The sequence below is a fragment of the Cornus florida genome, unplaced genomic scaffold (assembly GCF_030987335.1).
Source record: "Cornus florida cultivar Cherokee Brave unplaced genomic scaffold, ASM3098733v1 CherokeeBrave_3.0.0_Hap2_Chr10, whole genome shotgun sequence".
NCBI classification, from domain to species: domain Eukaryota; kingdom Viridiplantae; phylum Streptophyta; class Magnoliopsida; order Cornales; family Cornaceae; genus Cornus; species Cornus florida.
Genome location: NW_026775580.1, coordinates 114890738 through 114905506, shown reverse-complemented (window position 1 = coordinate 114905506; position 14769 = coordinate 114890738). Strand labels below are relative to the sequence as shown.

General features: G+C 33.0%; 1 long non-coding RNA gene across 1 annotated transcript in view; it reads right to left on the bottom strand.

Moving 5' to 3' along the window:
• LOC132277437 (uncharacterized) overlaps positions 1–14769 on the bottom strand; it is a 42045-nt gene that overhangs the window by 18581 nt on the left and 8695 nt on the right. The window contains exons 2-5 of the long non-coding RNA XR_009471018.1: positions 10613–12987; positions 8196–8223; positions 6630–6830; positions 2506–2709 (exon numbers count right to left, since the gene is read on the bottom strand). This is a non-coding gene — a long non-coding RNA (uncharacterized LOC132277437). The remainder of the gene's footprint in view (positions 1–2505; positions 2710–6629; positions 6831–8195; positions 8224–10612; positions 12988–14769) is intronic.

The window sequence follows — 14769 nt, the reverse complement described above, 5'->3', positions numbered from 1 at the left end:
CATATTCTTATTTAGTGAATCCCGCAACATGTTATAATGACAGTGTTAATTTTATAAGCATCAGAGATTGACTAGCTTTATGTTGATTCCATGAGTCATAACAATAGTCCTCTCAATGTATAGATAACTTTTTTTAAAAGTAAAAAAGGCGAGCAAACGACAGTGAAAACCAATTAAGAAGCATAAGGGTTAAATATATATATATATATGCATTACACAACATCAGAGAACATCAGATACAATAGCAGCTCTACAGCTTTCTTGAAGGAAGTTTAGTCAATTTCTTTAGCTTAGAACACTAACCATATTTGAGGAAAGGAACTTTATTTAAAAATAGATAAAAATTGCACTGACAACATAAACTATAAGAATCCAAAATAGATTTATTAGTTTAAACATTAAAACATACAATACATGACTTACATATCATCATCAATAAATAAATAAGATTAGCAGTACAAAGATTTTATTCTAACTTCAAAACTGACATTAAAAATATCACTAAACAAACAATGCACTATCCAGTGCCATTTCATATATAGATTAGAAAATTCAACAATAGATTAACTATTTTTTTTTTTTACAAAAAAATAAACGTATAATGCAAGACCTAGACAGCAACATGAAAAATATATATATAAATATATATATATATATATATATATAGCAATACAATAATTTTATTATATACTGCAAAGACATAAAAAGGACCACTGAACAGAAAGGATGCACTATAGGCTGCCATTTCATAAAACTGGGCAGCAAATAAGAGAGAAGCAGCTTGCTCTACAAGGTGGTGAAAATTGTGCCACCAATTTCTAATTAGATATTCGTATGTTTTTGACTTCTCCAATCTCCCGAGTAAGTGTAGCAACTTTGCAGTTTTTCACCAAAATATTTATTCAATCAGATTTTTCTTTCTTTCTTTTTTATTTATTTATTTATATTTTTTTACAACAAGTAGACATACAATATTTCAATGAACACAAAAAGCTGGAAATGTTGGGGCATCTCTAAGTTCAGAGTTTGCAATTAATAGAGAATGATGCAAGAACTTGAGAAGCAGACACAAAAATACACGGTTATTTTGTGGTCTGGCTTAAAGTCCGTCTTGATTGATGAAGACAAAAATGATTTAGTGTGGAAAATGAAGGCTACAAGATGGCTGCCCGAGAACTGACAATTTCTAGCCTCAGATATGGAGGATCACATACAAAAAAAAAAAAATTCGACCAGGTGCAACATCCTGGGACCCCCACAGGCCCCACCATGACCTCTAAGAAGTTAACCAAATATTTTCGACTGCTCTATCATATCAAGTGTCTACCTTCCATTTTTTTTTTTTTTTTATTTATAAAAAGACCAATAGAACTCAGAATCCAAAACAATCACAAAAGGCAACAAAAAAGTGGTCAAAATGCCACGTACATATTCATTGAAATTCACTAATTATTCCTTTCCTCTAATTTCAAAGCAGAAGTGAAAGACAGAAATACCCAAATCTTTATAACATTACTAATTTTATCTCCAAAATCCTTCTCTTTCTATTCTCATTATTTTTGTTAAAAAGATGCGGCTTCTGTAAAAGAAGATGATGCCAACCCAGTAATGCATAATTATATATACACACTTTTCACCCATATTCAGCGTATAATATCATCAAGTTAAAAGACTAAAGACGTCATATTTTATTTAGGGAAAAAAAAAAAAAAAAAAAAAAAAAAAAAAGGCATCATATTTTATTCACTGTCTGAAGTTAAAGGAAGAAATCGCCTTGACGTTTGGAATTAGACAAATGAGCAAGGGACAATTATTTCTATCAATATCACCACCATCAAGAAGCAACAATACAAAGTTAAAGTGCAGAAACCAATAATATGACCGCGTGGGGCCATTTACTTGTACATAGTGACATTAAAACACAGATCTTTTGCTGCATAGAAATAAACGCCTAACTCCCTGAACAACAAAACTGGCAAAGATCCAATATAATTAGTTACCAACCTACCTAAACCACACAGATCCTTTGCAAGTTATATTTGGTACAATAACTTGCAAAGCCGAGCCAGACTAAACAAAGCCAAGCCATATGTCTTCTCTCTCTCTCTCTCTCTCTCTCTCATAATAGATTTCACAGGAAAAACATAAACTTTCCTAGGGAAAAACGTCTTTCTTAAACCCATTGCAAGGTAACTACATCGGGAAGAACCCTACCAAACTACTCTTGAATTCTACTCACAAAAATATTCTCCCTCGAATCCTCCCACACCATCAACCGTCAAATAATCAATCCAGCTCTATATAAACAGTTCACAAATAAGCAGGAGTTTCAAAACACTTCGATTCACTCAACACGACGACAACCACCCACCCACATTCCACACACACTAAAGACTTGGGAAAGAGAGAGAGAGAATGGCCACTGCAGCAGCAGAGATGATGCTACGATGCACCCTTGATGGAAGCATATCAATGTATGACATGGAGATTGAGCGAAGGCCTTACCATCGCAACTGCAGCTGAGCTCTGCACAAGTCAAAAGTTGCATGCTCGAACTCTTGTCCACAAAGCAGCAGGAACATTTCATTCGCCAAGAAGAAGTCATGGAATGAATGTTCCATGTCCTTAACAGCTTCCAAATTCTCTCATCAATCCTCCTTTCTCAGCAACTCCTCATCAGTTAGGAATAAAGATGATGAAACTAAGGCTCTGTCAGGTAGATAAAACAAATTTAGATATTGCCATATAGATTGTAGAAATTCCAATAGAGATAGAATGAAAAGGTTAGGAATCAAGAAGCTATTTTGTTCATTTGTTTCTCTATTCTTATTCCTCAAGTACAGTTGCTTACATCTTCATCCTTGTAAATTCTGGTGAATTTTACGAAAGAATTCTGTTCTAGTTTCTTTGCCTATAACAATGTTGCATATGAATTCAACATATACAAATTTATGGTCAATTCCCCTTGTTCCAGATTTTACAATTTTAAGTCTTTTCATTTTCTATCGTGTCCCTTCATAAAAAATAAATTTTTTTTTGGGCTGGTAAAAGTAATTTTTAAAAAGCAAGAAATATTTCAATTGATAATTAAATTTTTTGATATGATTTGTAGATAGAGATACATACATGCATATGTTCATAAGACATCCATACACATTCATCCTACTATAGATGACAAAAGAATATAATACGTTTTCTTTTCTTTTTCTTATGTTTTCGCGTTTGATCAAAATTTACTTGTGCCACCTACTCTAGATGCTAGTTGCGTTATAAATTCGGCAATATCTTGGAATAGTAATTGTCAGGAAAAAAATGTTAGAAATATAAGCCTCTTTGAGAAACCGAATGTATTAGGCTACAAAAAATAGATAACTTAAACAAAGATAGGACATTGTTATTCATTGAGATTTAACAAGTTAGGTGATTTTAACAAGATATAATAGATAAAAGCATCTAAAATAGTATTATAGCAATAAAAATGATATGATCAAGCTATCACAACAAATTCTTAAAAACAATGTAGGAAGAACAGTCAGAGCAAATACATGCATAGTAAATATAAATTTATAATATTTGTGCAACTATATATCAATTAATCCTCTTCTTCATCTCCGACTTACATTTCCTCCTGTTATCAAAACTTTTAGATCATTTCTATTTTTGAGAATTAGACCCAAACTTTTTTTATCCCGTATATAAATTTTTATAAACATAATATTTTTTTAGTACCTTAAAGCACAACTATCAAGCAGAGAATTAGGATATAAATTTGAGGGCAACAAAATTATGCCAACAATGTCAAAAACCCATATGCTTACTCCAACCTCACTAGCACATTACATTAACAATAAGGTGTTTTTATTCAAAATATAATGTAGCTGATAATAAATACACTAGAGAAATTTTCATTGGACTTTTATTCTTTACTATTCTAATATTGTTCAAATATCCCTTGCATCACCTACTCTGCATTCTAGTTGGGACTAAATTTGTCTCATATGTTTAGGAATCAACATTAGTATACAAACATATAAAATAAAGTAACGGGGCATTACCAATTTCCAAGGAAAATTAGAAGGGTGACCTGGGTATGGAACTAGCCATTAACAAAATTATAAAGTCTTTAACAAACATAAAATAGTACTAGATATTAAAAAAACAGAGAACATGATTAAAATATGACAGCAAATCCTTGCGTTATTAACGAGAATGACAATTATACAACAAAAGAATCAATGGAAGCATTGCATTTGGTAACAGGCCTCTCTCTCTCTCTCTCTCTCTCCAAAGAAAAAGTGTGAGAGTAAACAAATTGCCTACGTGCTCACTGCATAATTATGCACATGCATAGCCATTGTTGATTCCATACTGCAGGGTAAAATGGCTCATACTTGTGCATAATTATGTAATGGCGGTGGGTCTGAAGCACTACCTGCATGCTGCAGTAAGTAAAATTAGCCTAATTCATTTTCTCAAATCTAAAGTATTACAACAGTGACAATAGATGAGCTATGGTCAAAGCAGCAAGCATATTCCTATTTAGTGAATCCCACATGTCATAATGATATTATTAATATTATAAGTATCAGAGATCAACTAGATGTATGTTGATTACATTAGTCATGACAATAATCCTCTCAATGTATAGATAACTCTTTTAGAAAGTAAAAATGACGAGCAAAAGGCAATGAAAACCAATTAAGAAGAGTAAGGATAAAAAATACTCCAGTTTAAGACACATTTATAATGTTTTAATAGTAATGCACTTGTACAGCTTTCTCAAAGGAAATTTAGTAAATTTCTTTAGTTCTTACACCACTAACCAATATATTTGAAAAAAGGAACTTTCTTAAAATAAAATAAATTGCACTGACAACATATACTAAAAGAATCTAAAATATATTTTTAAATTTAAACATTAAAACATATAATATGTTACTTACATATCAGCATCAATAAAAATATAAGCTTAGCAATACAAAGATTTTATTCTAACTGCAAAACGACATAAAAAATATCATTAAAATAAGAAGGCACTATCCAGTGCCATTTCATATATAGACTAGAAAATTGCACGATAAATTAACTAATTTTACCAAAAAAAAAACTTATAATGCAAGACCTAGACAGCAACATGAAAAAAAATAATAATAATATAGCAATAAGAAAATTTTATTCTATACTGAAAATTTGACATATAAAAAGGACCAATGAACAGAAAGTATGCACTATAGAGTGCCATTTCATAAAACTGTGCATCAAATGAGAGAGAAGCAGCTTGCTCTACAAGGTGGTAAAAATTGTGAAACCCCAATTTCTAGTTAGGTATTTGTATGTTTTTGTCTTCAACAATCTCTTGAGTAAGTGTTGCAAATTTGAAGTTTTTTACTAAGTTATTTATTCAACAAGATTTTTCTTTCTTCTTCTCTTTTTTATTTTTATTTTTTTACAATAAGTATCCATACAAGAAAATATATTTTACAATCAACTATTTCAATGAACACAAAAAGCTAGAAATGTTAGGGCAGCTCTAAGTTTAGAGTTTGCAATAAAAAGAGAATGATGCAAGAAAATGAGAAGCAGACACAAAATGCCATACACTTCGACCTACGCTACAATATTCATTGACATTCACTAATTATCCCTTTCCTCTAATTTCAAAACAGAAGTGAAAGACAGAACTACCCTAATCTTAATAAAATTACCAATTTCATCCCCAAAAGCCTTCTCTTTGTATTCTCTTCATGTGCGGCTTTATAAAAGAAAATGTTACCAAACCAGTAATGCATAATTATATATACACACTGTTCCCCCATATTCTTCAGCTCACTGTATAATATAGCATATAATATCATCAAGTTAAAAGACTTGAGACATCATATTTTATTCACCCTGTCTGAAGTGAAAGGAAGAAATCTCCTTGACATTTGGAGTTAGACAAATGAGTATGGGACAATTATTTTCTATCAATAACACCACCATCCAGAAGCAACAATAAAAAGTTGGGCACAAACCAATAACATCATAATATGTCCAGGTGGGGCCATCATAATACATAGTGACATTAAAACAAGATCCTGTGTTCCATAGAAATAAACACCCAACTCTCCGAACAATAAAATTGGGAAAGATCCATTATAATTAGTTAACCACCTACGCTACAATATTCCTTGGTGCAATTACTTGCAAAGCCAAGCCATCTCTCTCTTCTCTCTCTCTCTCTCTCTCTCTCTCTGAACAAAATAGGTTTCACAGGAAAAACAATCGTACTTTCCTAGGGAAAAACGTCTTTCTTAAAACTTTAGAAAGGTAACTACATCGGAAAGAACACTACCAGACTACTCACAAATTCTACTCCTCACAAAAATACTCTACCTCAAATCCTGCCACACTACCATCCCCAAATAATCATTCATTCTCTATATAAAAAGTTCAAAGAATATGCAGAAGTTTCAAAACACTTCAACTCACTCACCACACCGACATCCACCCACCCACATTCCACACACACTGAAGACTCAGGGAAAGAGAGAGAGAGAATGGCAACTGCAGCAGCAGAGATGATGCTACGGTGCGCCCTTGATGGAAGCATATCAATTTATGACACAGAGATCGAGCAAAGGCCTTACCATCGCAACTGCAGCTGTACTCTGCACAACTCAAAAGGTGCATGCTCCAACTCTTGTGTTCAAAGCAGGAATATTTCATTCACCAAGAAAAAGTCATAGAATGAATGTTCCATGTCCTTAGCAGCTTCCAAATTCTCTCACCAATCCTCCTTTCTCAGAAACTCCTCAGCAGTTAGGAATAAAGATGGTGAAACTGAGGCTCTGTAAGGTAGATAACACAAATTCAGACATTGTCATATAGATTGTAGAAATTCCAATAGAGATAGAATGAAAACATTAGGAATCGAGAAGCTATTTTGCTCATTTGTTTCTTTATTGTTATTCCTCAAGTGCAGTTTCTTCTTGTGAATTTTACAAAAGTATTTTGTTTTGGTTTCTTTGTCCATGACAATGTTGCATATGCATTCAACATAAACAAATTCACGGTCAATTTCCCTTGTTCCAGACTTGAAAATTTTAGTTTTTTTCTTTTTCTATCATGTCCATTTTAAAAAATTCAAACTAATTTTTTTTTTTTGGCTGGTAAAAGTAATGTTAAAAAAAGCAAGAAATATTTCAATAGCTAATAAAATTTTTGATATGGTTTGTAGATAGGGCTACATGCATTCATATGTTCACAAGACATCCATACACATTCATCCTACTATATATGATACAAGAAAAATAATAATAGTTTTTTTTTTTTTTTTTTTTTTTTTTTTTTTTAAAGTTTCTGCATTTGTTCAAAAAATACTTGTGCTCTACTCGACATGCTAGCTGCATTCTAAATCAGACAATAGCTTGGAATAGTAATTGTCAAAAAAAAAAAAAGAAAAAAAGAAAAAAAGAAATATAGGCCTCTTTAAGAAACCGTCAAAATTATCAGGCAGCCAAAAATAGAGAATTTAACCAAAGATAGGACATGTTGATTATTTTAGTCTCTAACAAGTTAGGCGATTATAACACGAAAGAATCGAAAGAAGCATTTAAATGGCAATACAAATGATATGAACAAGATACCACAACAAATTCTTAAAAACAACGTAGAAAGAAGAGTCAAGCAAAGACATGCATAGTAAATATAAATTTATAATGTTTGTTGCAACTATATACTAATTAATCCTCCCCTTCATCCCTAAATGAATTACTTTTCCTCCTCTTATCAAAACTTTCATATCACCACTTCTATTTTGAAAATTATACCCAAAGTTTTTATATCCTGTAAATAAACTTTTTTAAACATTATAGTTTTTTTAGTATTGTAAAGCACAACTGTCAAGCGGAGAATTAGGATATAAATTTGAGGGCAACCATATTGTGCCTAAAAATGTCAAAAACCCATGCTTAATCCAACCTCACTAGCACATTGCAATGACAGTAAGATGTTTTATGTACAACGATACATATATACACACACGAGAAATCTTCATTAGTAGTTTTAAGAATTTAATTATTCCTTTATTTTATATTGCAATATTGTTCAAATATCCCAGACCTACTCTGCATACAAGTTGGTCTAACTTATCAAACAAAAAAAAAAAAAAACGTTAATATATAAACATATAAAATAGAGTAACAGGTCATTACCATTCTCCAATGAACTTTGAAGGGTCACCTGGGTATTGAACAAACCATTAACAAAAATACAAAGTTTCTTAAAAATTCATAAAATAGAACAAGAAGCTATTAAAAAATAGAGATTTTGATTAAATTATGACATCAAATATTTTGAGTTATAAACGAGGATGGCAACTATAAGACAAAATAATGAATGAAAGCATTACGTGTGGCAACAGGCTCTCTCTCGAGAAATTCACCATCTACCCAAATTTTAAAAAATTAACATAATACTATCTAGATGGGGAAAGTCCATGACATGTTTAGACATGTCATAGCCGTATAGTCCCAGGACATAAATGTTCTCTAAAACAGATTTCCAATTTATTCTACTTATCCTCTCTCTAATTTCTCAATAGAGACAGAGGATTGATATACAACCATCCGCACTGACATTTCCGGTTGCACATGTTTACATGGCTCTCCTATACCAGGGCTGTGTGGCTGTCCTACAAATCAAAAGATGAAAAAAATAATAATAAAAAGAATAAAAGAGGGGGGGGGGGGGGGGGGGGGGGGGGGGGGGGAGGGGAAAGGGGGGAAAAAAGGGGAAAAGAAAAGGAATTGCTGGCATTCCCCAGTGAACCATCTTTACGTCCATTAAAATTACCAGGAAAACAAAATGTTTGCATAAGAAAATAAAGTGAAGCATTCACATTTACACCAAATGAAGACCTTGTCCAGGATAGAATGAAAAAATAAATAAATAAATAAATAAATAAATAAAATGGGAGAGAGAGAAAAAAGATCAAATCAAACTTTGTCACGTGTCCCAAATGAATCTGGAAATGAAATGCACGTTATTCAGACAATCTGAAGTGCCAAAAAGCAAATGAACTTAGATGAGTTGACATGAAAACATTTAGATGATTTGAATGGATGGATAAGATGACTCATACTTGTGCACAAGCAGCACAACCATGTAATGGAGGGTCTTAATCATTACCTGCATGCTGTAGCAAGTAAAATTAGCCTAACTCGTTCTCTATGTTCTCAAGTATTACATTCTCAAGGATTACAACAGTAACCATGGAAGATCAATGGTCAAAGCAGCCAGCATATTCCTATTTAGTGAATCCCTCAACGTATCATAATGGTATTATTGATATTATTACAATGGTATTGGTAGCTTGGAACCACTAAATGGCCCAACAATATTTTAGTTGCACTTTCCATGTGCCAACATAGATCTCAAAACAGACACAGAAAATACTGCTAATCTGCTAGCCACATTCACCATTTCTTCACTAATTTAACAGGAAATGGCTGCACAACTATCTTATTATATGTTCTCTTAAGCATCGACTAGCAATAAATTTGACAGTAATCTTTTATTTATTAATTTATTTTATTTTATTTTTGCTTGCTTTTTGGTCTAAATGCTTAAGAAAATAGAGACAATTGGAAGTGTTACTAAATGCACCATCTTAGAGTACTAAATACAAGTGTTCTGCACAAAACATCAGAAATAAGCTAGCTGTATGTTGATTTTTGAACAATGGGTCATGAAAATAAATCCTCTCAATATATATATAACACCTTTAGAAAGTAAAATTATGAGCAAAAGACAGTGAAAACCAATTAAGAAGTAAGGATGAATGAAAGTCCAGTTTGGGTCACATTTTAGAATGTTTAAATAGAAATGCACTTAAACACGGTCCACAATCTTCATATTGTATTGCCCTATTTTATACAGAATCATATTTCTATTTGGTGAACATATAACCTTGAAGCGACAAGTTATACATTACACATCAGAGAATATTAGATACAAAAGCAGGTCTACAGCATGGGACAATTAATTCTATCAATATCACCACCATCAAGAAGCAACAATATAAAGTCAAATTGAAGAACCAATAATATGTCTAGGTGGGGGAAATACTTGTATTTAGTGACACTAAAACCCAGATCCTTTGTTGCATAGAAATAATCCCAATAACAATAAAATTATTAGTCAAGCAATACAAGCTTCCTGAATGACCTACGCTACAATAACTTGCAAAGCCGAGCCAAACCAAAAAAAAAAAAAGCCAAGCCATCTCTCTCTCTCTAATAATAGGTTCCACAGGAAGGAACTGAGGCTTTCCTAGGGAAAAACGTCTTTCCTAAACTCTTAGCAAGGTACTCTCGAATTTTACTCATCACAAGATTTTCTCCCTCGAATCCTCCCACGGTACCATCCATCAAACACTGATTCCCTGCTCTATATAAACCCTTCAAGAAAAATGTCGAAGTTTCAAAGCACTTCAATTCACTCACACACACTTACACAGACTCACCCACATTCCACACACTAAAGACTCAGGAGAGAGATAGAGAGTATGTCTGTGTGTGTAAGAGAAAGAGAGATAGATAGATAGAGAGAGAGAGAGAGAGAGTCTCACTGGAGCAGCAGAGATGATGCTACGGTGCCTCTTTGATGGGAGCATATCAATGTATGACCTTGAGATTGAGCGAAAGCCTTACCAACGCAACTGCAGCTGTGCTCTGCACAAGTCAAATGGTGCATGCTTATACTATTGTCTTCAATGCAGGAACATTTCATTCACCAAAAAACAGTTATGCCATGAATGTTCCGTGTCCTTAGCAGCTTCCAAATTCTCTTATCAATCCTCTTTCAACAACTCCTCAGCAGTTACAAGTAAAGATGATGAGACTGAGGCTCAGTCAGGTAGATAACAAAAATTTAGACATTGTCATTTGGATGGTAGAAATTCCAACAGAGAGAGAATCAAAAGGTTAGGAATTGAGAAGCTATTATTTGTTTTTTTGTTTCTCCATTTTTATTCCTCTTGTGCAGTTGCTTCCATCTTCATCCTTGTAAATTCTGGTAAATTTTCAAAAGCATTTTTTTTTAGCTTCTTTGTCAGTAATAATGTTGTATATGCATTAAAAGTATACAAGTTAGTGGTAGATTCCCGTTATTCCAGATTTTGTAATATATTTATTTTTCTCAATCATATCAACTTTTGAAAATTCTAATCACATATATATATATATTTTTTGGTAAAATAAATTTTTGAAAAAGCAAAAAATTATTTTGATAGCTAATGTCAATCTTTTTATAGATCTGTAAACAGGGATACATGCATGAATCATTTTTAATGAGGAAGGCAGTTTTAACAAGAAAGAACAATTCTTAAAAGCTTCGTAGGGGAGGAAAAATGAAAGAGCAAAGACATCCAATTTGAATAAATATATATATATATGTAATATATTTAACTATATATAACTAATCCACCTCTTCAAACTGAAGTATTTTTTTTTTTTTCCCCCTTCAAACTGAAGTATTTTTCCACTTCTTATCAAGACTTTGAGAAGTAGCCCAAATATGTTACATTACATGTACAAATTTTTCTAAACATTATATTCTTTTAGTATCTTAAATCATGTCGGTCAAAGGAGAATTAGGATATGCGTTTGAGGCAACCACATTGTGCCAAGAAGGTCAAACCATGCCTAGTCCAACCTTGCTAGCACCCTACACTTGTAGAATAAAAACTGAACAACCTGTTTTTAGCCAAATTGGTTATACACACACACACACACACAAGAGAAATCATATTTTGTCACATAATTGATTTCATTATTCTTTTTTTTTAAAAAAATTTCTGGTATTGGGACTAGATCTGTTGTTAATTTGTCTTGTACATTCAAAAATCAACATTATATTAAAGCATATAAGTAGAGTAAATAAGTCATTACTGGTCTCCAAGAATGCTGTGAAGGGTGAACAGGTACAGAGCTTGCCATTAATAAATTTATATTTTATTTGAATAAACATTAAACAATTAGATAAACATGGAACCAAATCTTTGCGTTATTAACGAGGAAGGCAATAATACGACAAAAGAATCAATGGAAGAGGAGCCTCTCTCTCTCTCTCTCTCTCTCTCTCTCTCTCTCTCTCTCTAAAACCAAAAAAGTAAACATGTTTCTATGTATCCTCTGCATATCCAACTCAAATGGTCTCCTCTTGAATATTGACCACGTGCCTAGATTAAAAAATTAAACAAAATTCCATATACAAGGGGAATGTTAATCACATGTCTAAGCATGTCAAGTCACATAGTCCGGGGACTAAACTGCTCTTGAAACGGGTTTTCTCATTTTATTAATTGTTTCTTTCTCTTTTTCTCAATATGGATAGAACAACACTGCTATACGTTCATCCTCACTAACATTGCCAGTGGCACATGTTTACATGGCACTCCTATAACAAAGCTGTGTGACAGCCCTACAAATCGAAAGGAAAAAGAAAAGACAAGCATTCCTTAGTGAATTATGCTTATTCTAGTGATTACAAATTAGACAACAGGAATTAGAAAATTAGTATACCATGTAAACCAATACCAAATGAAGATATCACCTCGGATGGAATGAAAAAAAGAGAAAGAAAAGAACGACCAGTCAAACTATGCCGTGTACCTCAAAGAGATCTCGGACCAAAATGCACATTATGTAGATAATTCTAGTGCCAAAAGGAGAATGAACTTGAGTGAGTTTTAACGATACCATTCCCAGTGTTAACTGAAAGATAATTGGGACCAAAATGAAAATTATTTGGATAATTGTAATGCCAAAAGGTGTATGAACTTGGGTTGAAATGACCCCATTTCCTGTAACCAGTGTTACAAATCAGGTTGCTAGAACTTAAATCAAATCTGGCAAATCAAAGAGCCTGATATTACCAGGATAGCATTAATAAGATGGTTCATACTTTGTGCAGAACCATGTAATGGCCGGTGTGAATCATTACCTGCATGGTGCATGAAAGTGAAATTAGCCAAACTCATTATCTCAGTTCTAAAATATTATAAACAGAAACTGTGAAAGATCAATGGTAAAAGCAGCCAGCATATTCCTATTTAGTGAACCCTTCAGCGTGTTACAATGGTATTATTAATATTATTACAATGGTAGCTTGGAACCAGAAATTGGCTCATCAACATGTTAGTTTCACTTTCCAAGTGGCAATATAGGTCTCAAAACAGACAAATTACTAGCACAAAACTGCTAATCTGCCAGCCAGATTCGCCATTTCTTCACTAATTTTGCAGAAAAATGCTGCACAACTATCTTAATTTTACACTCTCTTAAGAATTTTTTTTAAAGGGAACCCTCTCTTAAGCATTGGCTAGCAAGAAATTTGACTGCGACTTTCTTTGGCTTTATTTATGCTCTCGCTTGAGATCCTATTAAATGCAACATCTTAAAATATGCTAGATAACAAGTAGTCCATCTGAAGCATCAGAGATCAGCTAGCAGTATGTTGATTTTTGAACCATGAGTCATAACAATAAATCCTCCCCATGGATAGATAAATGATTTAGAAAGTAAAAATAATAAGCAAAAGACAGTGAAATCCAATTTAGAAGAGCAAAGAAAAATAAAAAGACCAGTTCAGGGAACATTTCAGAATGTTTTAATAAAAATGAAAGACCACCCACAATCTTTATATTAGATTGCAATATATATCCAGGACATACAATCTTTATATCAAATTTCAATATATATCCAGAACCCACAATCTTTTTATCACATTGCAATACCAGAACCATGTTTCTATTTGCACATATAAAATTGAAGCAACAAATGATATATCATAGAACTTCACCGAAAGACCAAATACAAAAGCAGGCCTAGAGCTTTCTAGAAGGAAACAAGACTGTGAAAATGCAAGACTATAGAGAGAGATGATAGAGTGAGAGAGTAGATGGATGATACACAGAGAGAGAGAGAGAACATATTAGAGGCGCTGCCCTCTTCTTCATATTTCCTTAACCCTAAAACATAAAAGGGTATATATACAATACAAGAAAGGCCTTTTTAGATAATGGCCACAAACCCTATGTCTAACATAATTACAATAGAACCCCAACACAAATACAAATATACATATAAATGTTCTAACACACCCCCTCAAGCTGGAGAATATATATCATATAATCCCAGCTTGGAACAAATCGTTTTTAACCGATTATGACCAAGAGCTTTAGTAAACATATCAGCTAATTGATCTTCAGACTTCACGAATGGAGTAGAGATGTTCCCACTTAATATTTTCTCTCGAATGAAGTGACAATCAACTTCAATATGCTTGGTCCTCTCATGGAATACAAGATTAGATGCAATGTGGACAGCTGCTTGGTTATCACAAAATAATGGAATAGGAGTTTTAACTGTCAACCCAAGTTCCACTAGGAAATGTTGTAACCATGTCAACTCACTAGTGGTATGAGCCATTGCCCTGTACTCGGCTTCAACACTAGACCGAGCTACAACCGTCTGTTTCTTACTTTTCCACGTAACCAGATTTCCTCCTACAAATGTGCAATAACCCGTAGTAGATCTCCTATCTGAGGGAGATCCAGCACAGTCAACATTTGTAAAACCTGAAGCTTGCTTGAGATATCGAATAATTCGAAGAACATCATTCCAATGTGGTACTTTAGGAGCACTCATGAACTGACTTACAACACTAACTGCATATGAAATGTCAGGTCGGGTGATAGTGAGATAAATTAATTTCCCAACTAGA